General features: G+C 45.8%; 2 long non-coding RNA genes across 4 annotated transcripts; one reads left to right on the top strand and one right to left on the bottom strand.

The window, feature by feature from the left end:
* Nucleotides 1–1,279: 1,279 nt before the first annotated feature.
* Nucleotides 1,280–12,405, bottom strand: Gm32276. Of its 3 annotated transcripts, XR_389458.3 has the most exons (5): nucleotides 12,322–12,405; nucleotides 7,372–7,495; nucleotides 6,936–7,042; nucleotides 5,910–6,069; nucleotides 1,280–1,429 (listed from the first exon to the last, which is right to left on the bottom strand). It is a non-coding gene; the product is annotated as a predicted gene, 32276 (long non-coding RNA). The 3 variants fall into 3 exon arrangements; XR_389457.3 differs by lacking the exon at nucleotides 1,280–1,429 and having other exon boundaries at nucleotides 3,948–6,069; XR_389459.3 differs by lacking the exons at nucleotides 1,280–1,429; nucleotides 5,910–6,069 and adding an exon at nucleotides 3,948–5,909.
* A 7,506-nt stretch (nucleotides 12,406–19,911) lies between these two features.
* Nucleotides 19,912–23,493, top strand: Gm32230. The gene is made up of 4 exons (XR_389456.3): nucleotides 19,912–20,161; nucleotides 22,826–23,006; nucleotides 23,103–23,177; nucleotides 23,409–23,493. It is a non-coding gene; the product is annotated as a predicted gene, 32230 (long non-coding RNA).
* Nucleotides 23,494–23,810: the final 317 nt, after the last annotated feature.

Genomic DNA, 23,810 nt, shown 5'->3' with positions numbered 1-23,810 from the left:
CTCCTTCCTTGTCATCAGTGAGATATGTCCATGTTGCCTCGGATACTGCATTCTTTTTTAAAAAATGGTTGCTTCTTATTCCAGTGTCTCCACATGTCATGAATTATCTATTTGTTCTGCTGTTGATAGACTCTCAGATTGTTTATCTATTTTTTAAAAGTTTTTAACATTTATTTTATGTACATGAGTGTTCTGTTTTCAGACACACTAGAAGAGGGCATCGGATCCTATTGAGGGCTACCATGTGGTTGCAGGGAATTGAACTCAGGATCTCTGGATGAACAGCCAGTGCTCTTAACCACTGAGACATCTCTCCAGCCCTCCACTTTTATCTATTGATGGGCACTCAGATTGTTTATGATTCTCGCCTATGTGGATAAGACTGTGTAGTTAGAAAGTTTCAGGTGTAAAAGAGCATTCAGCTGCACACAAATTCTATTATGTAGAAATTATATGATGATAGAGAGTAGAAAACCAAACTGAGCTGTCTGGGATGTTGTTTGTGAGACATCCTAAGAGAATCCTTATGCCATCCGAGGCCAGGTCAACCACAGACTGCAAACAACAACAAAAGACAGAAATTGTACGCTCATCAAAGTTAAAAAGGTTGACAAAGGATGACAACCTTCAGCACGGAGGAAGGTGTGTGCAAACCTCACATCTGATAAAGGATCTAAATCTAAATCTATAAAGGATGGCTAAAACCCAAGAGTAACAGCAAACCTCCAATAATCTAGGTCAAGTGTAAGCCAATGACTCAGCAAACATTTCGGCATGGGCTAAGCTCACAGAACTAAGATCAGCATCATCAGTCAGTAGAGAGGTAAACTGGGCCAGGGTGAGACACCACTCTTCATTTGCTAGGAAAGTTAGGAAACAGAACAAAGTGGAAAATAAGAGTTGGTGAGAATGTAGGGGACACATGACCTTCATGAGCATGGCAAATGCCAAAGCCACTGCAGGAAGCAGTTTGGTGATTTCTACAAGTTGGAGATGAAACTACCACATGACCCAGAAATTTCATTTTTGTACCCAAGAGAGAACTGGAAGTGATTTGAACAGGTATCTCGAGAGAAAAGTATGCAAGCAGCCCTCTTCTGGCTAACCACGCTGTAAACAAAGAGTGTCTATCGACAGGTGAGTGAGAGGGTGAGAAACCTGTCTGCAGGTGAATATTCAGCCATGGAAAAAAATGAATGCAGATTTTTCTGTTTTGTAATTGATTTATTTTGTTATTGTGCAAATGATATATACATAAATTCTGGTTATGCTATCCTCCACTGTCTTTTTTTCCCTTCCTTTCCCTTCCAATGACCTCCCCATCCCCACACCGGAAGTATTGTCCCCAAGCATCCGTCTGCAGGGGTGCACATGCGTCAAGTCATCCTCTCCAGACAGCTACTAGAAGAAAGTCCTTGGGACAGTCTTCCTGGTGGAGGAGAGAAAAGAAATCTTAAAATCCCAGGCCAGGTTACTCTGGGATACGTTTGTGTCCTCTGTGGCCCACAGGGGTGGGTCTGTGCGCGTAGCATCTCCCAGCATACCTAGATCATGACTTACAGAAAACCTCCCCATGCAATAACTGTTAGGGAAGTGAAACTGACCCTGAAGAACAGACACCAACAGGGCCACTTCTCTTTGTAGAAGGCTGGAGACAATCTACGTGTTCTGGGTGATGGGTCATGAGGCCCGGACATCCTGGCAGGCTGGGTGTGGGAAGGACTAAGTAAGGACAGTAGAGGTTCCTGGTTATAAGGAGAATTTCCTCCTGGCCTATTTCAAGACAGAGAGAAAGAGGACACCCTGAGGGGAAGGGGTGTCTCAGGTAATCGATTGCCAGAGATCTTGTACACCATGGCCCATCCAGGGAAGGCTCACAGGGAAAGCCTTCCGTTCATGGCTTATTTAATTGTGCACACACCCATTTTGGTTTTTTTTGTTTGTTTGTTTTGTTTTGTTTTTGTTGTTGTTGTTTTGGTTTGGTTTTTCGAGACAAGGTTTCTCTGTGTAGCCCTGGCTGTCCTGGAACTCACTCTGTAGACCAGGCTGGCCTCAAACTCAGAAATCCACCTGCCTCTGCCTCTCAAGTGCTGGGATTAAATGCGTGTGCCACCACTGGCCACGCCCATCTCTTATTCCAGAAGGCTACGTGTCTCTTCTGGTGATGAGCAGAGGGTGGTCAATCCAGATTTAATGCTACATTTTTCTTATAAGCATATTTAGACATTATAGGTTTTTTTTCCTTAAAGATTTATTTTATATATGTGAGTACATTTTCGCTATCTTCAGACACACCAGAAAAGGGCATCAGACCCAGTTACAGATGGTTGTGAGCCACCATGTGGTTGCTGGGAATTGAACTCAGGACCTCTGGAAGAGCCGTCAGTGCTCTTAACTGCTGAACCATCTCTCTAGCCTGAGACTATAGGTCTTAGATCCACACAGATCACCTCTTGTCTCTTTTTAGAAGAGTCCCACTTGCATTACAAATAAATAATGTTTGAAGACAAGATCTCATGTAGTCCAAGTTAGCCTCAAAGTCCGGATGAGGCGAGAATGGCCTTGGATTTCACACACTCTTATGCATCTTATGCTTATCTCCCAAGTGTGGGGCAACAGGCATGCACCACCACACAAGTTTATGCAGCTCTAGGGCTTGGACCCAGGGCATTGTGGGAGGCAAGCAGTCTGTGAGCTGAGCTGTATCCGCAGATTCTGTATTTATCATCATCATGCTACCTGCGAGGTTTTGAAGTGGTCATGAAAGATAATCACTGGTCTGTCTTCCACCTCAGGTTTTTTTTTTTTTTTCTTTTTTTCTAGCTGATCTTGGTAATTCTCAGTGTTTAACACAAAGGATATTAGAGAGCAACCATGAAGAATAAGGAAATGTATAAAAAGGCAGAAATCCAGAGAGATAGCTCATCACATAAACCACCTTCTATGAAAACACGATACCTTGAGTCAAATCCCCAGAACCCACACTAAGCCAGATGCATGGGTCTCACCCAGAATCCCAGCGAGTCGGAAGTGGAGACAGGAGACTCACCCTGATGGCCTGGAGTTTGGAGAATATAAGAGCCCCTATGTCACCAAGAAAGGAAGGAGCAACTCCTGAAAACTGTCTTGTGACTTCTTCACAGGAAACCTTGCACTCATGCACACAGGTACACGTGCACACAAGCACACACACAATGATAAAATATAATTAAAGAAAAAGAAAAAGGAGTCTGTGCGTATTGATCTTACCTTCCAATACATGTACTTTGAATGTTTCTCATAATTGGCTATATTGAACATTTCCCAAATACTATACAACAAGTTATAATAGGATAATATTTATATATTCAGTGTGATGTGTATATTACCCATGTGTGTCTGTGATGTGTGTATATGTGTGTGTTTGCACACGTTCATGTATGAGGACAAGTGAGTGTGCGCCACGCCCGTGTATGGAGATCAGAGGACACCCTCCGTGTCCTTGTTTTCCTTCTTGTTTGAGACAAGGTCATGTTGTTTGCAGCTGGGAACACCAGGCCAGCTGAGCTACAAACTTCTGGAGCCTCTCTGGTCTCCTAGCTACCTATCTCCCATCTAGCTATCTCCTATCTACCTATCTCTTATCTCCCACCTACCAGTGTCCTATTCCCTGCCATCTACCTTGATGGATGCAGGGATACAACTGCTGTCTGCTGGCCGTCTGCTGAGCTAGGCTTTTACATGCATCCTGGAGCTTCAAACTCCTCACACTTGCATAGCAAGCACTTTATTGAAAGACTTACTTGTAGCTGCTTGTATTCTCATTATGCTTGTATCCTCCAATTATGTCCTCCCAAAGCTGCTTACTCAAGTGTCTGCAGGTAGCTTCTAGGAACCTATCCCAGTTGGTTCTGATTTGTAAATTAAAATGTCAACAGCCAATAGCTGGGAAGGACAAAGGTGCGCTTTTGGAAAATCCCAGGCTTGGGACTTGGAAGAGGAGGAAAATTTTAATGGACCTTTAACTCGGCCTGGTAGACTAGGCTAGGGGCTCTGCTCTCAGTTTGTCCAATGTTAGTATTGTAATTGTATATCACCACACCTAGCTTTGGTGTTTGTGTGTGTGTGTGTGTGTGTGTGTGTGTGTGTGTGTATGTCCTGGGGCACAAACTAAGTCCTTATGCTTACATGGTTAGTTCTTTAGTGATTGAGCTGCATTCCACATCTTCTTTCCCTGGACCAGGGATGGAGAGGTATCATCTTGGAGCAGCCTATGTAAATTTGATATGGGTGAGATTTTGACGGCTGCCTTTTCTTGAGTAAGCTCCCCTTACTCCAAGCCCTCCGGCAGGCCAGATGCAAAACACCAGGGACTAAAGAACCCTTGGGGATAACTCAACTGCCACTGTACAGGGCCACTCCTCAGAGCCCCCAAGCTTTCTTGCCCCAGGGTGCCACATTCAGAAAGATCTGAGCTAACCTGATTATGCTCAGCTCCTGCCAACAAAGGTCATAGTCCAGGCTTAATAAAAAAAGACAAGGAAAATGTAAGTGGAGTCCAAATGAAGTATAATTCTATTTCCTTTTTATCTAAGCAACTTAGGAGGACAAAGGGTATGGGATCTGCTGAGAGCAAGCTGAGTCTCTTGATAAATCACAGTGGCTCTTAGGGCGTCGATGAAACTGGGTTACTGAAAGGGAGGTGTAGGAGCATGGAGTCCTCGTGCTCACAGTTAAGCACCAAAGGAAACAAGAATGTTAAACACACACGGAGGTTCTTTCTAAGGCAGGGATGCATAACCTCTTTATCTGCACAGAAGGCTGGGAGCAGAGATGGTTGACAGCCCGGCCACCTTTGCAGTATTCGTGTGTCAAGACCACACTGGAGCCTCCCCCAGACCCCTATCATGCGCCTGTCAATCTATAGAAGCCGTCTTTATGGAAGACGTCATATCTACTTCATAAAGAGCTTCAATGTAGTCACATCTCAAACTTTATTGTGCATACAGAATTAGTTACTGTGAGGAAGATTTTCACCAAATTGTGCCCTGCTTAAGTGTGCCTGAAATAAGCTACTCAGGGGGAGACTCCTGAAGTTTGAATGAACTCCAGCTACTGAGTTGTGTTGATCTTACTACCTTCTTGCCTCCCACATCACTTTGTGGGCCATGGTGGACCGAGACCCCCGCAGGGAAGTAGGACACTCAGAGGGAATAACAAGTCTCCAAGTACTACAATTCTGATGCAACCACGTCTTTAATTCTTCATCATCTACTCTTTGTCCCCAACATTGTCAACAATACAAATCGGCCAGCTTTCCAGACTTCAAGTAAAAAGCACTGGGCTCTCACTGAGCTGGACCAGCAGGTCAAGTGACATTTCAATACATGTGTCTGTACCACAGGCACTAATCAAATCAGAGCTGTTCCTCTTTCTGTCATTGTTGCTTTGTGTTCGAAGCCAACAAACATCTCCCTTCTAGTGACTTTTATGGACTATGGCAGCAGTTACTGTGGGGACACCTATTCTATTGTTTTGTAGAACAGAACAATTTATTACTTCTGTCCGTATTTTGGTGTCCATGAGCCATCCTCCCTCTCCCCCTCTCTCCTTGGGTCTTACATCTTGTTCTTGTGGTCAAAACATGATTGTCACAGTCTGAGGGCAGAGAAGGGGACAGCTGGAAGGTAAGTACAGCATTGTCCTTTTGCTTAAGAGCAGAAAACACTTTTTTGATTAAACAATAGATACTCATTTCTTGACAGTGTGGAAGCTGGAGACTGCAAGGCCAAGATGTTGACAAGACTCTTTCCTTCCATCACCTTAGTCTGTTATGTTCTCCATTTCTCACGACAGTAATGTCCTTGCTACTGGTTTATCATAGTAGATACAACAGAGGGCACAGTTAAGGCATGTAGAAAGCAAGTCACCTGAGAGGAAGAACACGAGACGTCAGGAGCCTGAAACCTCCATTTGGGCTACGGCTCAGAAGTGAAGAATCCTCCCGCCAACTGTTTCCCATCAGTGTTCCTTGTCAAGTCTCACTGGCCCCAAACCAGGGACACAAACAGCCTTAGCCACCAGGAGGAACTGGAAAGTGAACAAAGGGGCAGGAGAGTGGGAGAGTACCTTTACTGACTTCAGTTGAGCTGGCTACACACACACACACACACACACACACACACACACACACACTTCTATACACACATACATACATATATATTCATATATTCACATTTACACATATATGTACAAATACATATAATATATATGAAGTTAGTACAGGAGAAAGAAAGAAGAACTATTGGGAGATTTCCAAAAGCAAAAGCAATTAGAACTTTAGGGTTGACTATCAGCAAAACTATCCTTTTGCCTCGCAACTCTTAGACTGACCTAAATCGAGACTATATATAGTACAAAGTACTCTTTATTCAGCTAATGCGCTGTGCTGGGAACTACTGTTGGGTGTTAGATATATGTTATCTGTGCTTCTCTTACAGTCTGGCAAGATGGCTGCCAGAATCATTATGTTCAGAGAGATTTAGGTTATTTCCCATTAGGGAATGGTGGGGAGGTCTATTCTGATTTCTGTCATTAAAGTCTTACTTTTCTTGAATTTTAAATAAATTAAATCATACATACTGACTTCCCTCACTGACTATTAGGCCCTCAATCCATTCATCAGTAATAGGAATTATTCATTCTTTATTGCTGGAGAGTCTCCAGTTGTTATTTCGATAAAGTACTCCGATTTATTATGTTTTATAATAGATTGGTATTTAGGGTGTTTCCACTTTGGAGATACGAATAAAACCTCTCTTAACATTGTTATAAGTTTGGTATAGAAGCATATGCCTATAATTCCAGGCTGAGGCAGGAGGATTGCAAATTTAAGGACATCCTGAGCTGCAGAGCAAGACCCTGCCTCAAAAGCAAAACCAGCCAAAACCTCATACTCTTGTATGTGTGAGCTGGTGGACACAGGTGCTCTCTTCTGTCAGATTTGCTTGTAGAACTGGAGTGGGCCACATTTGGCATCAGAAGATGAACTCTTAAAGATTTCCTAAGCAATGGTACAAAGTTATAAATTCAATCAGCAATTTGTGAGACAGTGTCTGCCAGTGCATATCTGTGTGCGCATGTGCTTGTATGTGCATCTGCATGTGTATGCATGTAATTTTAAAAGATATTTGGTGTATTGCAGAGGGAAAAGTTGATCAACTTCACAATATTGAAAGTGCGTTTACATTTAACTTATAGCTTAAGTTTTAAAGACTTTGTGAACAATGTAGCATAATCACATTCTTAAAAATGCACCCCTTGACCTTGCACCCAGATACCATTCCAATTGGAGACTCTCAGATGTGGTGATATAATTTAAGGATGGATTACCTATATTGCTGGTAGATTTTTGTGGTATATGAGACAGTTCCTATGATAACCACAAGGCTTTCTTTTCTTTCAGTGATGATGTAAAAATCGGACAATCAAAGATCCTTAGATGGTTCCTGGAGACCTGTTTCAAGGGTTGAGAACTCATATAATGAAATGTATTAATATAATGAAAAGTCTCAGTCATTTATAAATTATATTAAGGTAGTGCTATATTATAGTCATGAGTCACCATGTGGGTGCTTGGAATTGATCTCGGGACTTCTGGAAGAGCAACCAGTGTTCGTAACTGTTCAGCCATCTCTCTAATCCTCCCTCCCCCCCAATTTGATAGATTTTATTAGATAAAGATAATAAACACAGTTCTGATGTCTTTTGAGTATACAGTCTAGCTGTGCAGAGGAAAAAAAGGCCAAATAATATAAGGAGCTATTCCAGTAATACATAAATATGTTAGTTTAATTTTTAAAAAGATTGCATGCACAAGAAAACAACACATATGTGTTTTTAAGGTTATGGCTTTATAAGGTTTATGGTTTTAAAGTTATAAAGGTTAGCCTGGCATAGATGCCCCAGCCCTTCTAAGTCAGTCCCTAAGCAGAAGAGGAAATAATAAGAAAAAGATGTCAGAGAGCAGGGAGAGGTCACTTCAGGCCAATTCAGTGTCAATCGCCAAAAGGCACAGATAGAAGATGCAAGGTCTAGGGCAGACCTGTGAACAAACCAGCCAGAGTGCTGGAAGCCACAGCTGTCAGTCAGAGTCAGAGGGAACTGGCAAGCCCTGCTAAATCAGACACCTGGCGGTCCTCAGTCTCCATGACAACGTTGGGAGCAAGCTAAGAATTCAAAACCTTTTCTAGTTGCATGTCTATTAGATTGTGGGTGGGATTCTAACCCACACAGCCCAACTCTAGCACTGGAAAGGAAGTTCTAGGAGGGTTTGCACAGGGCTTGGAAGCTGGGTGGACCGGAAGTTTCCTGTCTTTCACTGTGTGCGCGAGTGCTAGAATACCTGAGCGTCTACACCTTAGCGTCAGTGGTCCAGCTGGCATAGCCTTGTGTGAGCTGTACTGCTCAGTCTGCCCAGGGTCAGTGACGTGGCTTTCAGTAGGCCACCCTCCAAGCGCTCCAATTTTTGTAGATCATGGCTCTACACAACTTGGGAGATTGGGAGGACATTCTTAACTAGAGGCCACCAAAAATCAGACTTTGAAGGAAGACAAATCCGGCCCGAGGTGTAGGGTTCGTTATCCAGAAACGCTGGAGGAGAAAACCTAGGAGGTAGAGATTGCAGCGTTGTGTGGCAAGGCAGAGCATGGGGTGACAAGGGGGCTGTGCAGATCTGGGAGTGACTTGGTGCCAAAAAAGTCCAGACAGATGGAGAGAGATCAGTCAGGCCTAGAAAAGATGGTTATTGTTTCCTTGCTGTTGCCATATCGCTCGTGGCCACTAGAGGGCTTCCCCGCCTCATCTGGAATCCACACCTCAGCTAAGGTTTCCCAACCGTGCTGCGTTCCAAATCTAAGCCAGGCTGGCCCGTGGGCCCCTTGCTTAACCCAAGCTGGGATTCTGAACCAATGAAATTTGGGGTGCCTCTCACTGGAGTGACAACGAGGCTGGGAACCAGGAGTCAGATGCAGGGGTGACAGAATATGTGGCAGGGTCCACAGTGGCCTGGGGCAGCAGGATAAAGGGAAAGGTAGCTGCCTTCCAAATACCAGCAGGGGCCAGTAAGCAAGGCTTGAGGGAGGCAGAGGTTCTAGAAATCGCTGGAATCCTTTCCCTGCGAGGTGGGCTGTTCGACCTCTCTGGTCGTTGATCATAAGAAACCCTTTCTTTCTCCGGTTTGCTAGCATGGAGGAGCTGGGCTGAACGGCCCGGGACAGCAGACCACAGCCCATTGAGCAATGATCTCTGGGGCTGTTTGTGCAATGTGTGTGGTGTGCTTGGGGGGGCATGCTACAGACACAAAAATTCTAAGACCCAGGCTGTGGGGTGAGAGGGTCATCTCTCAGCCATTTCCTTGGGCAGAGAAGTTCACCATAAAAGTCTAGGTATGAAGTTGTCATTCCCCCTAAAGATGTAGGGTATGGCCTTTGTCTCATGTTCTCCAGCACCTTTGTCTCCTTAAAAAGATTTATTTTTATTTATATGTGTTAATATGTGCATGTGTGTGGAGTGCCTGTGGAGGTATCAGATCCTCTGGAACTGGAGATATAGAACTGTGAGCTGCCTGATGTGGATGCTGGGAACTTAACCCTGAAGTAGCAGCAAGTATTACTTCTTAACATTGGAGCCATCTCTCTGTTCCCTCTCTGACCCAATCCTCCAGCATCTCTTTTGGCCCAGCCTTGATCTTAGTGGACAGACCTTCCACAGTAGAGAGCTGCCTGCTGCCTGCTTCACCTGTCCCCGGGCAATTTCTCTTTCTATCTCTGTCTGGATGTTGTCCATATCTCTCAGAGGTTAGATCATGCTCTCTTATTCGGCTGTATCCAGTTTGGCCCTGTTTCTGTCTGCTGCTCATACTGGAAGTCGGATGGTGGTTCCAGTGGCTACATGAATGATTTAGGGATCGGCAGGAAGGAGATTTGTGTGTGCATTTATATATGTTGGCTGGGCGGGGGTGGGGTGGGGTGGGGGGAGTGTGTGTCCTGCTTCTCTGAGGGCTCAACTCACATATACTCAAAGACATTGGTTAAACTGAAGAATGAATGTCCCAGATGCCAAATCTATGCCCACCCTAAAAGCACAGGGCTTGTCATGGGCTTATACCAGTTGCTATGAGCACGTCCATTGAACACACACTCTTATTGGAGCACAAATATGCAAACTCTTTAGAATATATGTTTTCATTTTCCTTTTTAATTGAGATGTTTCTGTAAGAGCAGTTCTCAAGGACTTAGGTACTCATTTAAGTTGGAGGCATTTCACTGCGTGTACACCTAGTATACAAGATGGCAGCTGTTCCTTAGACACAACTGTTCATAGTACATCAGGCTGGTTCCTGGTCTTCGTTTCCACCTTCTTTTGCCATCTCGTGACACTTGTGATCTAAGGCTGGATCTCTCTCTCTCTCTCTCTCTCTCTCTCTCTCTCTCTCTCTCTCTCTCTCTCCTTCCCTCCCTTGTCCAAGTTCTCCCTACATAGTCTGCAAAGTTTTGAACTCACTGTGTTGCCTAGACTGGTCTTGAGCTCTCTGTAATCCTCCTGCTTCAGCCTCTTGGGTGCTAGGGTTACAGGCCTAGGTCAGCAAGCTCAGTTCAAGCAGTTTGCTCTGGTCCCATCCAGGCACATTACGTTAGAATTCCTGGGCAGGACACAGGAGTTCTTGTATCCCACCCTTGCTCATGATCCCAAGCCAAGTGGTCCCTAGAGCATCAAGGAAGGTAGGGTGCTGGGGTGGCCTTGGGTTCTTGACTTAATCTACTGGCTGTGATGGGGTTCCACAAGTGGGCTTACAAATGGCTGACATAGAGTTCTCAGTGTTCCAGAGGCTGGGAACTCTAAGACTGGGTGCCAGCAGGTTTGGTGTGTGATGAGGGCCCACTGCCTGGGATTCTACAATGCATTCTCACTGAGCTCTCTGGAGTCCATCTCCCAGTCCTTAGTGATTCTCGCTCCATGTTCTATGGGCGGATCCTGGTCATATCATTGCTTCTGGGTTTAGGGTTCCAATGTACAATTTCGAGGGAACAAATAAATTTTTTTCTCTCTCTAAAATGTTGAGTTTTAAGAGTTCTCTGTGTATTCCAGACATAAGGCCTCTGTCAGACATCATTTGTAAATGTTTCTACCACTCTGTAATTTGTCTTTTTGATCCCTTTTACAGGATTTTTTTCCCCACAAAGCAAATATTTCTAATTTTGATGAGGCCCAGTGTATAAATTTTTCCATTTATGGGTTGTGCTTTTTGTCTTGAGTTTCAGAATTCTTCTCCTAGACCCTCATTCTTTTTTTTTTTTTTTTTTTTTTTTTTCTGGCGACTTGTTCCTTTTTAGCAGTTTCACAGTCCCAGAATTCTGTTTCAGTCCAGGATCCATTCTGACTCTGGTGTGTAAGGTGGGAGGCTCAGAGTGAGCGGCTCCAAGCTGTTGAAAGGCAGCCTTTCACCCATTGGCTCACATTCACTCTTTAGTCAACACTCAGAGGGACTTCGTGGGTCTACATCAGAATACGTGGTCATTCCCAGCGTATCCAATGGGTCATCCACTATGTAACTTGGGCTGGCTGTACCTCCCTTCCCGAGTGCTAGGATCACTGACGTGTGCACTCCCTACATATTTCTAGGTTCTGGGCTCTGTTCTAGTCATCTTGCCTGCTCTCCACTCCGCGCACACTGTCTTGATGCTGTGGCTACATATAAATGTCAACATTGAGAAGTGTGATTCTAGTTTTCTCCCTGCCCCCACTCCAAATTGGCTGTTTCTACGGCTGCTTCCTTTCCACATAAATCTGTCTAACCCCGCACAGAAACCTGTTGAGATTTTGACAGGAGTTGCTTCAGTCCGGGTCAGTTTTAAGAAAGGACTGTTTGTTTTCGCCCAGCCCCGGAGCCTGACCCTAGGATACACGGTCCCGTCCAGCCAACACAAACACCTTTCTGGTGCAGGAGAGACTCCACGTGGACCAGCTTTGGCAGTGTAGACCAGCCTGTGAGCTCTGTTCTGCTTACAGCCCTGCAATCCGAGGAGATTCAAGCCCACATCGGCTTCTAAAGGGCTGGTGGAAGCTTCCTGGGACTCAGAAGGTGTCTTAAGGGAAAGGACACTGACGGCTCAGAACAATGCCGTGAAACCCAGAGATTCCGTTCAGTAAAATTGATCGTTGTCTCTGCTTTGCTGGAGAAAGGGACATCTATTGGATAGGAGGCTGGACAAAGCGCTGTGAGGAATTTTGTGAGGAGGAGACATGATGAAAGCCGGTTTTGTCAAAAGACTTCGGACTTACCTTTCTGCTCTCTAGATACCATGCCCTCTTCTCCAGAGTCCGGAACCACTCCCTAGGCACCAGAGCCTCCTCTTCCTGTGGCCTTTTCTATACCACAGCCACTTCCTCCTGGCCACGCCCTGTACTCCTGATCTGTCTTATTTTAGTTAGTGATCAAGATATCAGGCATTAACCTTCATTTCAGTTCCTCATCCAAAATGCACCCAAGCTTTTTTTCTTTTTCTTCTTTCTTTTTTCTTTTCTTTTCTTTCATTTCTTTCTTTCTTCCTTCCTTTCTTTCTTTCTTTCTTTCTTTCTTTCTTTCTTTTTTTTTTTTTTTTGAGACAGGGTCAAGATCTCACGAAGGCTCTACTAGCTTTTGTTCTCCATATGTGGCTGAAGATGACTGTGCACTCTTGACCCTCCTGCCTCCACTTCCTAAGCACTAGAGATGTGCCTCTGCACACTGCTCAATTCTGTACAGTCTCTAAGAGTTCTTTACCGCTGGGGCAATCACAAGACCCAGCTTGTGGAAGGAGAATTGTATCCACCTTACAGTCAGTTGCAGTGGTTAGTTAAGAATATGCTGTGGTAGCCAGGCATGGTGGTGCACGCCTTTAATCCCAGCAGTTGGGAGGCAGAGGCAGGCAGATTTCTGAGTTAGAGGCCAGCCTGGTCTACAGAGTGAGTTCCAGGACAGCCAGGACTACACAGAGAAACCCTGTCTCGAAAAACCACCCCCCCCCAAAAAAAAGAATATGCTGTGGTATATGTTCTCCAAGGGCTGGAGAGATGGCCCAGTAGTTAAGAGTACTGACTGCTCTTCCAGAGGTCCTGAGTTCAATTCCTAGCAACCACATGGTGACTCACAACTATCTGTAATGGGATCTGATGCTCTCTGATGTGCCTGAAGAGAGTGACAGTGTGTTTGTATACATAGATTGGTCTCCAAAAAGTGTGTTCTGGACACTTAATCTTCTACACAAGAGTGTTGGGAAGACTTAAGGCAGGCTAGTAGATAAAGGTTTCCCTTTATGTCTTTAAAAGAGGTTTGCTTTATTTATTTATTTATTTATTTATTTATTTATTTATTTACTTATTTATTTATTAGATCCTATTTGCTATGCAGCCTAGGGCTGACCTTTATCTTTCTTCCTAGTCTCCTGTGAGCTTCGATTGCATATGCTATGGTGCCTGACTTCCAGCACCCAAGTTACTATAGCAGTGAGTTCCTCCCACTGAGGCTGACTTCCTCAGATCTTGGCCTTCTGTGCCATGGTGCTTTGCGGCCATGCTGTCCTGCAGTGAAATGCCCCTCACGGGTACTGACCCTTTTCAATTTGGATTTCTGGGCCATCAGAACCGTGAACCAATACATTTCTGCTTGTTATAAATTTCTCTGTTGACGAAGACAGAATGGTGTCTATGACGTAGCGAGTTTCGCGTTTATCATCTTCCGACTTCCGGTGTTTCCTTACTAGGAAAGCAGTGATATTCTCAGTCAGCTCTGGCTAAGGAAGTGACTTCACCCCAGCCCAGAGAAGGCTTCCTCCCCTGCCCTCCACTATTGTTCTTATGTGATACTGTCTTCCCTCCTCTCCTGTCCACCATCCCTAGCCACCTACACTAGGACGCCCCCATGTAAATGCAAAGAGGGGCTTGTGGTCTGCTCTGTCCCTACCAACAGTTCACACTTGGTGAAGCGATCACTTAGGGCCTGAGGGCTGGAAGCCAGAGGTGACGCGGTGAAGGACTGCAGAGCTAACCCAGCAGCTGGCAGCCTCCAATGTACATCCTGTGCTTAGAGTGAGAGAGCCCACAGCTGCTCAACTTGAGGATCACAGAAGCCTGGGGGTGGGGCTCAGGGCTATAGAAATGATCACACCCATGAACAGTGTCTATTGTCTATTCTTTGCTGAAGTCATTCCCCAAGCCAATGCTAAAGTCGGCCATGTTTCCTCCCTACAAGTCCTCCCCCCTTTTCTTTTTGAGATGGGGGTCTCACTGCACACCCCAGACTGGCTTCCATCTGTGGTTTAAGATGATGCTGAACTGCCGATCCCTTTGTGTCCATCTCAGGAGCTAGAGTTGCGGATGTGCTGCCACAGTCCATCCCTGCAGTGGTGAGGACTCTCTACCATCCTAGCTCACCACCAGCCTGAGGGACTCCTGCTTGGTAAGCACAGAGAGGCCCCAGTTTTCCCAACTCCACCACTCAGCCCTTCTCCCAGGCTTCACAGACTAACTGCAGAGCTACAAGCTCTAGACCATTGCGAGTTGGTATGTGTCAGGGCTTCTCCCTGTAGACACTGGTCCCAGCCGCCACTTGGGGGTGGCAGCTCCTATGGGGATTTGCATAGATTCTTTCTGCAGCTGCAGGGACGAGAGGCCTGGTTCTCAAGTCCTTGCCCTTTTGAGAGGGACTGTAGAACTTCCACATTGAATACAACCAAAAGCCGTGTAAACAGCAGTTGCCAGTACTTCCTGTGTTGCAATAACAAGTGCCCCTTTAGCTGCTGCCATCTGGGCTTGGCTGTTGAACCCCTCCAGGCTCACGGGGTGGGAGTGGGAGGGGCTGTGCTGCTGTGGCTGTGGGGAGCTTCCTGTTCACCAGGAGAGCAAATCTCTTCCTGCTTCCGAGTGGTGGCAGAGCTGGGCTGCAAAGGTTGCCCTTGGTAGACCTGTCTGTGCTCAGAGGCTCCTGCACCCTCTCTGATCGCTTTCTTCCTTAGGAACCCTGTGGCTTGCTGAGGCATCTGGCCCCGTGTTTACTGGTGTTTAATCAGCTTGTGATTTGCTTTCCGTGACAGGTTCTCTTCCTCGGAATCAAGCTCCGCTTTCATTTAGCAAGCAAGTTATTGCTTGCATCTCTAATTCTCAGGGTAAGGATCGGCTGCCAAGTTGGGCTGATCAGTCGTCCTTAAATACAAAGCTTTGGTTCAAAAGTGCATTTTCTGGCCTAGAAACGCACCTCAGTGGTAGATTGCTGAGGCCCTGGGTTAGAATCTCAAAGCTGCAAAGAATAAATGCCTAGACTTGGTAGAGTCATTTGCACCAATCAATCGTATGTCCACTCTCTCGGATCTTCAGTTGGTAGTGTCGAATCCAGATTTATTTTTTCTTCTGCCCCATCCTCCTTCTCTCCTTCCTTTTCTTCCTTTCTACTGTCCCCTTTCATTTTTCTTGTTCAACGAAGTCTCTTCTAGCCAAATTGGCCTTGACATCACTATTAGCAGAGGATAACCTTAAACTTCAGACACTCCTGCATCCATCTCCCGAATGTTGGGATGGCACACCCCAGTGGGCACCATTACATTCCCCTTAAATCGCGATTTCAAGAGGGTTCTAGAGGGGAGGGAGAGGTGGCTTAGTGGTTAAGCACAATGGCTGCTCTTCCAGAGGTCCTGAGTTCAATTCCCAGCAACCACATGGTGGCTCACATCTGGGACTGCCATCTGTAATGGGATCAGATGTCTCTTTCTGGTGTGTCTAAAGACAGCTACAGTGCACTCACATACATAAAATAAATAATTCTTTTAAAACAAACAAAAATAAATCAAGAGGTTTCTCTTTACTTCCAGCCTGGAGCTCAGTTAGCCCTGGGTGTCTACGAGAGCCACCCTAAATGGCTGGGATGCTGAAGGCTGGTAAGGCATAGCCAGGCTCTGACCCTCTGACCTCAAACTAAGCAGGTTGGTGTGGGGGACTGGAAGGTGATGCTCTAATGTGAGGTCTTCCATGTATGTACCTTACCTCTGGCCCTCCCGTAACCAACCTGGCAGGATAATGATCTGAAGAGATACTTGTTCCCCTCCCTCTGGCTAATGGACTATTGAAACAATGTTTCCCGAGAAGTGGAATTTGTCTAAGTATCTCATCGTGGGAACAAGAGAACAGAGCTGTTGTTGTGGCCAGAGGTGGAGCTTATTCCTGAGAAAGGGATTTCACGCAGTTGTGGCAACATGTGGACCGCCTTGTGGGAGATCCTGGAGCACAGACAACGATGCCGAGTGAGAGCGTGTCTTCCCGGGACTGCCAAGTTACCCACACCTCTTGTCCTCTATTTAAAACCTCAAGCCAGAACTCCAAAGATGGATGGGGAGTGGCTGGATCTCTTCCCAGTGTGGCTACACTGAGTGAATCCCCACACCCGGTCTGCTTTCCTCTATCACCAATCTGATTGTCCTATGGAGAATGGGAGGCCCAGTGTGATGAGTGCTGCCAGGACCCAGGGACTCCAGGACCTCACAACCCCAGTAGCACTGTCTCCTGCTCCCTCTCTCCCTCAAGGTAAACCTCAGAAACTAGAACTCCTCTTCTGCAAGGGGGTCGGAGATGCCTCCACTGAGACACTGCTCGCCTAGTAAGGGCAAACCCTGAATTCACTGTGGGATTCACATCACTCTGCAGGTGGGAGCAAGGATGATCAAGAGGTCAAGACCATCTTCAGCTACGTTGTCAGAGGGAAGCCTCAGTGACATTTTCTCAAAAACTGAAATAGAAAAAGGTGAATTATATAAGTAGACCTGAGACCCCTTCCCATAAAAGTCAACACCAGGCTGAGAAACAATGCCCTAACGTGCCAGTTCCTGCCTCTTTGTCTTGGAACTGACCATAGACACGATCCCTGCCCTCCTGTGTCTGTTGAAGTGCAGCAGACATAAGACCAGAAGACCTCTATTTCAGAAGGGATCTTGCTTTGAACCTAGGGGGAACTAGAAGACCTCTATTTCAGAAGGGATCTTGCTTTGAACCTAGGGGGAAGGCACTGCACAGAGGCCTTGATGATCTGGATCTCACTTGCTAGGTTCCCCAGTCAATCTGTTACATTCACTCCTTTGTTGTCCAACCACAACCACAGAGCTACACGTCTACATGTCTGTCCGAGCTTCACCTACTTATGAAAATGGAGGATTCACCTCGAGTCCTTGGGTCTCAGTTTGAAGGCCCCATGTCAATATTGTGGAATGGAATTAACTCATTTTGTTTTTCTCTTGCTAACTTACTTGAAGACACAGCCGATGAAGGAGAAGTTAGGTCTATATGGAGAGCTGGGCTGGAGGCTGGTTAAGGCTCATTTGAAAGTCAAGTTGAGAAATCCTGTACATGGTTCTGAGCTGTCTTTTCATATCGGAACTAGGGATAATGATATTAGGATCAGCATTGATGATTGCTATGAGTTAGGGATTTTTAATGCTGGAAGTGTGCTTGGCACACAGCAAATACTGGATACATGTTAGCTTTGATATTAACATTGTTGGAATTGGGATAGGACAGATTCTACGGGGGATAATTCCCTTGGTGCATCCCAGCTGAGCCTTTACTAAGGTCTGTTTATTTTTGCATGTGTGTGTGTGTGCCTGTGTGTGCATGCATGTATGCCTGTTCATGTGTGTGTACATGTGTGAGTATATGTGTGTGTGCCTGTTCATGTGTATGTGCATGTGTGAGTGTGTGTATATGTATGTGTGTGCATGCATGTGTGCCTGTTCATGTTTATGTGCATGTGTATGTGTGCATGCATGTGTGTCAGTTTATGTGTGTGTGCATGTGTGAGTGTATGTGTGTGTGCCTGTGTGAGTGTATGTGTGTGTGCCTGTGCATGTGTGTATGCATGTGTGTGTGCATGCATGTGCGTGTGCATGTGTGCATGCATCCATGTGAGCCTGTTCATGTGTATGAGCTTGTGTGAGTGTGTGTGTGCATGCATGTGTGTGTGCATGCGTGAGTGTGTGCATCTATTAAGAGTGTCCCCAGAAGGTTTCCCTGTGGTTCTTTTCTGCCCTTTCAATCCTGAGCTGGGTGCTCTCTCTCTGTGCTCCTTGTCCCCTGTCCTCATAAAGATTCACTTTTATGACCTCTGATGAACTTGGCTGTAGCTGTACAGACTGTTTCCACTACTGTCACGTTCTAAAGTGTGAGGGTCTGAAGCATCAAGACATATTGAGGGATGTACCATCCACCCCCTGATGCAAACCAAGCAGAATTGGTTGGAGAGGAGGGGAGGGGAAATGAAGTGGTTCACCACTCCAAGAGCTCACTACTGCTAAGTGTCAGGGTTTCCTCTGTACCCTCAATAGTCATAAGATAGTGTCCTACTTAGGGTTTCTATTGCTGTGACCAAACACCATGACCAAAAGCAAGTCGGGGAGGAAAGGGTTTGCTTGGCTTACACTCCCATATCACTGTTCATCATAGGGTGTCAGGACAGAAACTCACACAGGGCGAGAACCCTGAGGCAGGTGCTGATGCAGAAGCCATGGAGGGTGCTGCTTACTGGCTTTCTCTTCATGGCTTGCTCAGCTTGCTTTCTTATAGAACCCAAGAGCAGTGACGGCACCACCCACAGTAAGCTGGGCCTTCCCCATCCATCCCTAATTAAGAAAATGCCTTACAGCTGGATCTTAGGGAGGGCTGGTCCCTCCTTTCAGACGATTCTAGTTTTTATATCAAGTTGATATGAGACAGCCAGAACAGATAGTATCTTCCAAATTTCAGGAAATGAAAAAGAAAAACTCAGAGTTATCATCTAATCAGGAGAGGTGGGTTATTTTCAAAAATAAGCCTCTGGTGGCTCATGTTAGGGTGAGCCTGAAGAATGGAGTAGTGTGTCTGGGAGGAAACCACACTGGTGAGTGCTCACCCGGAGAAGCACGGCATCCAGAACATAGACTGCGCCGAGAAGCTAAGCATGAAGTGAGTTCCTCCCAAAATTCCAAGGGTAACAATTTTAGACTTAGAACACAGACAGCTTAGCTGGGCAGAGTTCTTGCTTAACTCTCATTAAGCCCTAGGTTCCAATGGCTCATTGGCGTGCAGTTCTTTTTAAAGATTTAGAGTACACTGTAGCTGTACAGATGGTTGTGAGCCTTCATATGGTTGTTGGGAATTGAATTTTTAGGACCTCTGCTCACTCTGGTCAACTCTGCCCCCTCAGTCCCTGCTTGCTCCGGCCCAAAGAGTTCTTTATTATTATACATAAGTGCACTGTAGCTGACTTCAGATGCACCAGCAGAGGGCGTCAGACCTCATTACGAGTGGTTGTGAGCCACCATGTGGTTGCTGGGACTTGAACTCGGGACCTCCGGAAGAGCAGTCAGTACTTTTACTCACTGAGCCATCTCTCCAGCCCCAGTGTGCATTTTTGATCCCAGGACTCCAGTGTTGTTGTCAGAAGAGTGAGAAGTTTAACGTAATCTACAAATTCAAGTTTGAGGCCAGACTCGGCAATGTAAGGCCCTGTCTTAAAACAGAGAAAGAAAAATGTGGAGCAAGAAGGAGAGAACAAATGAACCTGGGATGGAAGGACCTCAGCAGAGGGCCACAACTCATTGCTCTCAGTGGATGGCTAGAGTAGTTTTCATATTCTGACGGCAGATCCAAGGTTGAGCAAAGAGAAAAAAGGAGCCAAACATGGATGAAGCGATAGAAAGAAACCACAGGGAAGCCCTCTGGGGACACTCTTAAAAGAATCTGAACATTCAAACAGAATTCTGTTTTTTTTTTCTTGTAAAAATTCTGTCTTAGGTTTTCCGGACCTGACAGCCCCAGCTGAAACTACTCAACTCACTGTTGCCGTGAGAAGCAGCCCTTGGTACTTGTGAAATAGTGAATAGTCATGGCTATATTTCAATAAAACTTTATTTACCACAGCGGGCAGCTAGTCAGGCATGAACTGGGCAGTGATCTGCTGTTCTGAACTGCAGCTCTCTGCACCAGCGCAATATGAACCCAGGGGGGTAAAATGCTGCCGATGCCATCCATGTACAGTCCCTGCGGGCTGCCCCCAAGGAGCCTGTGAGCAGGAGGACGTCACAAAAGGAGAGGATACAATGTTGCAGTTGGGGATGTGGAGCATGAGGTGAGTGGTAGATGGAGGAGGAGTTACGGGGAAGAATGAAAAACAAAAAAACAAAAAAACAAAAAAAACCCGGAAACTACAGCCCAGATTTCTGAGCAAATGGCTAAAGCAGCCTGTGCCACAAATGCTTTTGAACGATGTCTTAGCGCTGTTTGAGGTTTTCAGTGCTAAATAGAAAAGACCCAGACTCCCTCACTCTCAAGGGATTATTAGTTTCAAAGGAGAAAGAAATCTTGTAAAAAGTAGTTGCCAATGAATTAAAAACGCTGAGCAGCAAAGAACGCCTAGTTTCGGAGGTTACTGTGGAGGTTTCTTTGAAAGAATTGAGGCTCGATTCTTTGGGAAAGGGAATAACATAAGAATTCATTACATGTAGGAACCACCACGTCTGTGTCCATAGACACCTGTGTTGGAGCTCAGGTCTTTATGTTTGTATAGAGGGAACTTTAGAGCCTGGGACTTGGCTCCTCTTGAAGATACGACTTTCTCTGTCCACGCTTTTTACAGCACAATGTTGGGCAATAAGAGCCACAGTCAACAACCCTCCTAGCCAAGAGAGCAATGCACAGTAAAATTGCATTCACTGGATTCCACCTGACCCCATCTGTGGAGGAGGAGAATGCAGGAGGACCCCCTCTGAGGGCTGTACAGAGGAGGCCTACACTAGGTGGGGAATCTTGCTTTCTTCTGCCTGCCCCACCCTGAACCCTCACATTCTCACTCTGCCATTTATATTTGCCATTGCTGACAAAGTGGCAGGAAACAGGATATCAGTGGTTCTTTGTCAGGGCGATGCCCCTCCCAGAACGACACCTGTTTGTAAGTCATGAGCAACTTCTGCTTCTTCATCTAACCACAGGCAGATTCTGCAGGAGCTCATGAGATGTGCAAAAGCCTCCTTAACTTCTCTTCTCTTGCTTGGTGTCCCGCGTGACCAGACAGAAATATAGTTGAATGGACTTAGGGGAGCAACGTGGGTCACTGGACAGTGTTAGGTTGATAGCTTGTGAGCTTTTTAACCTTGGCTTTTGACACCTTGGTCCTTTGGACTCCTGCAACCAGACAGGATCCACTGGAACTCAGAGGAAGGTAAAGAGCCCGCTCTCCGATAGTCTCACGATAGAGCTTTCCTGCCAAGATTGTTTCATCTACAAACAAAACAAAAGTCCGAGCAAAACAGGCTGGAGAGGTGGCTTGCTTTGCAAGAGATTCAAATGTGGTTCCCAGCACCCGAACTGGGCATCTATCTCACAACCATCTGTAACTCCACCATAGGGGACTTGAAATCCTCTTCCAGCCTCTGAAGACACATGGGCTCTTGTGTACATACTCACACATACGTGTAAATTAAAGTGAAAATAAATCTTTTAAGAAAACCTTAATTTTATTTAACATAGTACTCCACTTGTTCTTTACACTGTATTTATATCTGAAGTCCATAGCAGTGAAGATAGTCTGACTTCTGCCTTTCCTTTGTGTGTGTGTGTGTGTGTGTGTGTGTGAGAGAGAGAGAGAGAGAGAGAGAGAGAGAGAGAGAGATGGAGACAGAGAGACAGAGATACAGAGAAAGAGAGAGACAGGATCTCACTTAGCTTAGACTGTCCTGGAACTCAGTACGTGGAGCAGCCTGACCTTGAACTCACTAAGATCTGCCTGCCTCTGTCTCCGAAGTGCTGGGATTCAAGGTGTGCGCCACCACTGCCCAGAAGCCTTTCATTCTTTAGGTGAAGAAAACTTATCTCCTGCTGCATGCTGTGTTGTTGCAAACAGCACTTAGAACCCATCCCATTGATAGGATTAGGAGGTGAGTGTGGTGACTGGGGCTTGGGTCCCCAGCACCAGAATAAATCTGTAGATGCTGGGTGGCCCTGGCAGCCTGCCTTTTATCCCAGCATTTGGAAGGTAGAGATGGGATTCTAACGGGGAAATTAGCTAGCTGAATAGGCGAGTGGGCTCTAGATTCAAGGGAAAGAAGAAACTTGGCTCTGTTAGTAAGGTTGAGAGGGAATGAGGAAGATATTTGATATCAACCTCTGTCCTCCTCACATACGTGCACACACATGTACATATGCAGTACACACTACATACACTTACATGCTACATATTCCAGCAAAAATAAAACTTGATATTTATTAAGTGAATGAAGCTAGACTTGGATCATTGCCATGTACTGTAATGCTAAATTCTGTACCTGAAGGTCTGGGCTACGAGCTTTTGTTGTGCAATCCTTGTTCCTTTATTTAAAGCTATTGGTTAAATAAAATTGGCAACAGCCAATTGCTGGGGGGGATCAGAGGTAGATGGGTTTCGAGTAATCTGGTTGAGGGCAGAGAAGAGAGAGGAGTGTGGAGAGACCAGGAGAAGGAGCTAGAACAAGAGGCAGAACAAGAGGCAGAAGCTGTCCTGAGGTTAGATGGACCATGAGCACATGGCCAGGAGAAGCAGCAAGTATTTGGGGTACACCACTGGGGAGGCAGCCAGGCCAGCAGTTAGAATAGTAGATTAGGGGTGACCCCCCAGTAATTGTCAAAGCCAAATAAAATAACCATAGCCTGAGTCTCATTTATTTGTAGGCTAGTGGAAAATAAGTTTATGTTGGTTGTACTACAGAAGACCATTGCTAAGTTCCTGGGCTAAAAACTCTGCACTTCCTTCTTCATTCAGCACAGCACTCTTCTGAAGTCCCTCCCTTCCTGCCCTCTCATTCTCTGGGGATGAAGCACACTTGTTGGATGGATAAGAGGAAGACGGAGGAATGGAGGAATAACAACATGTCGTCAACTCCTTGCAAGACTCTGGCAGTCAAGATGGAATTCCACAAGCTGGACCTAGCCTAGGTTATTGGGTAAGAAGAGAATGTTTGAAAAATGAAGTTGGTAACTGACAAAATGGTTTGGTTTTGTGATATGGAAATAAGTGAGCTTAATATATTTTGTTTTAGAAGCGTTTTCTGGCAGGAGTGGACTGTGGAGCTTTACTGAGCCAGCATTACAAGGGTAGCAGCAGACCTGGGCAGGTAGGCTGTTTTAGAGCGATCCTTTGTTGGCAGCCATTGTGTTTAAGGATGGAACAGACCTGATGTGCTGTTTCATTTTGCCAAAGTTTGGCTTCTCCTTTTGAAATCACCAACCATCCCAGCTGGCAGCAGGCTTTGTCAAAGCCCAGGCTTTGTCAGCAGGGGTGCCTGGATCAACACCTATGAACACGAGAAAAGCCCATTGAATTCCTTCCTTCTTTTCATCCCCAGGTGGTAAAGAATCAACTGTTTTCCATGGAGGCTGACATTGGAGGAGCTAGTGGTCCGTTCTACACTCCCAACAAGTTCAATATGATATCCTGGGATTTCTGCAAAGACATATCTGTGCCACGCTGTTCTAGGGTGGCTCATGCTATTTGCCCAGTTTTTGACAATGCAGTTGGAAGTCAGGGCAATGACAGAGATGGGTGAAGGGGATAACGTAAAGAGTGGAAGGGGGATGTGATGTGTCTCTGCCACACACACCCTCCCCACTTTGGTTTTATTTTTGAGGTGGAGTCTTATTTATTTTTGAGACTCTGAGGAGGTATTGAATTTGACATCAAGGTGGTGGGCGGGGAGAGGGAGAGAGAGAAAGTAAGACTGAGATATAAAGTAAGAAATTCAGCTTCC

The sequence above is a fragment of the Mus musculus genome, chromosome 5 (genome assembly GCF_000001635.26).
Source record: "Mus musculus strain C57BL/6J chromosome 5, GRCm38.p6 C57BL/6J".
NCBI lineage: Eukaryota > Metazoa > Chordata > Mammalia > Rodentia > Muridae > Mus > Mus musculus.
This window is presented reverse-complemented; position numbering and strand designations above follow the sequence as displayed.